At 50.4% G+C, this 2,260-nt stretch overlaps 1 protein-coding gene across 1 annotated transcript in view; it reads left to right on the forward strand.

The window, feature by feature from the left end:
* ROMO1 (reactive oxygen species modulator 1) overlaps nt 1-2,260 on the forward strand; it is an 8,326-nt gene continuing 6,066 nt past the window's right edge. Inside the window, exon 1 of the mRNA XM_015408215.1 lies at nt 1-30. The gene's annotated coding sequence lies outside the window, so the exon portion shown is untranslated. The remainder of the gene's footprint in view (nt 31-2,260) is intronic.

A 2,260-nucleotide genomic window follows, 5' to 3' on the forward strand; every position in this document is an offset into this window, starting at 1 on the left:
CTTGAGGAGTAATAAAGCTCGAAGCGAGAGGTGAGTGGGGGCTGAGGTTCGGGGGAGGCGGCCGCGCAGGGTCCGTTTCCCGGTATTTCAGTAAGCGGGTTGTCTCAAGCGCGGCTTTTTTAAAACCCGGGTGTCTGTGCTCGAGACGCGGGGAATGGCGGGTTTGTGCTTTTATCTGCCGCCCACCCCCCGTTGGTTCGTGTCGATTGAGAGACGCTCAGAAGTCTCATAGGGAAGCAAGGTATAAACTCGCACACGCCCCTGAACGTAAGATACTTTAAGCCATCGAGGAAATGTGGGTTCAACCACTGTGGGAGGAAGTTGGGATCCGCGACTTTTGACATCGTGGACCTCAGGGCTTTCTTTTTTGTAGAAAAAGCCCAGCAGGAACTCATTAGCATAATAGGCCACACCCAACAACAGAAACTCATTACCATATTAGGCCACACCCTGACAGTAAAGCTCATTAGCCTATTAGGCCACACCCCCGTGCCTTCCCTTGGCTTGCCCAGGTGCCTAGGGAATGCAAGCAGCCCGGGCAAGCCAGCCCTTGGAGGGAAGGGAAGTCAGTTTAAACTGCCTTCCCTTGGCTTGCCCAGGTGCCCTGTGGCTGTGGGGAACCGGGCAAACCAACCCTTGGAGGGAAGGGAAGGCAGTTTAAACCCCTTGGCTTGCCCAGGTGCCCTGTGGCTGCGGGGAACCGGGCAAACCAACCCTTGGAGGGAAGGGAAGGCAGTTTAAATCTCTTGGCTTGCCCAGGTGCCCTGTGGCTGCGGGGAACCGGGCAAACCAACCCTTGGAGGGAAGGGAAGGCAGTTTAAACCCCTTGGCTTGCCCAGGTGCCCTGTGGCTGCGGGGGAACCGGGCAAACCAACCCTTGGAGGGAAGGGAAGGCAGTTTAAACTGCCTTCTCTTGGCTTGCCCGGGCGCCCCATGGCTGCGGGGAGCCTGGCCAAGCTGGTCCTTGGACAGGCCGGGGAAGGCACGGGGAGGCATTTAAATGCCTTCCCGATCCTTCCATGGCCCCCGGCCCACCTACCTCGAAGTTGGTGGGGGTGTCGGTCTCCAGGTCTTCCCTCTGTAGCCACGCACGCAGAGGTTTTGGCTGTAGTGGGCATGGCCAACTCTGAAGCCAGCTGAAACTCCGTTCCTGTGCGTTCCTGCCCAAAAGTAGCCCTGGTCGACCTTATCCTACAGCCACGTTTCTCATCAGCATTGGTTTCTCCTTTACGGAACTATCGCATTTCCACTCTATGCTGGTGAGTTTTCTTGTACAAGAGGAAACCAGAGCTTTCGTTGTCTTCTTGGCAGTGAGGAAAGCGTCCGCAGGTTCAAAGTCTGGTTTACACCTCAGCTAGCACACGTCTCTCCACGTTCTCAGGCAGAGAGGTCTTTCACATCACTTAACTACTGGATCTTTTTTCACTAGAGATGCTAGGGATTGAACCTGGTACCATTTGGATGCCAGGCAGATGCTCTGCCACTACTGAAGTTTTCAACTGTGCCCTAAATTACTATAATTTTGCAGAAGTCCAAGAGAAATTATTCTTACTGCCAAGGCATGTTTAACATAGAATTCCCTCTGAACTAGAGAGATTTACAACTGAATTGTTCCAGCTGAATTGTTCATGTTGGAGATACACCTGTTTCTCAGTAAATTCTTAACTTACATGCATTTGTACTTCTGTAATTCATCTCTACCAAATAGATGATTTACAATCCTAAATTAATGTGCACAGAATCTGTGATTAACGTGATCCTCTAGGTGTGCACTCTATGGTGTTGTTCCATTGGTGCAGGAGCAGCTCCTGGGATCCAAAATATTTTCTATTTGTGGAGTGGGGAAGGCCAATTTTTGTGATTCTGCCTTCCCACTGCAGGTTCCCAATGCATCTCCCACACTGTTTCTTTGGGTTCATCTACTTTAAGGAGCACAATTGGGTGGTGGCAAAGAAGGCTGCAGTGAGAGGGAGGAAGTGAGGAAGATGTCTTTCTCATTTCACACTCAAAATAATGCAGTTTGGAAACTATATTACAAAGCAGCTGCAATGGGATGGATCCGGGACTGGATAACTCTAGAGGACAGAAGAACGTTAAAATTGGAGGGCTATGACCTACACATGGGCTGGCATGCCTATGTGTGGTACGACGAAGAGAAAAAGCAAAAACACTTCCAAAATCATATTCTGAGAGATCCACTGATAAAAATATGGAGAACCATAAAAGAGAAATTTTATGATAAAATCCCAAGATGGGTATC

The sequence above is a fragment of the Gekko japonicus genome, unplaced genomic scaffold (assembly GCF_001447785.1).
Source record: "Gekko japonicus isolate JY-2015 unplaced genomic scaffold, Gekko_japonicus_V1.1 scaffold211, whole genome shotgun sequence".
Lineage (NCBI taxonomy): Eukaryota > Metazoa > Chordata > Lepidosauria > Squamata > Gekkonidae > Gekko > Gekko japonicus.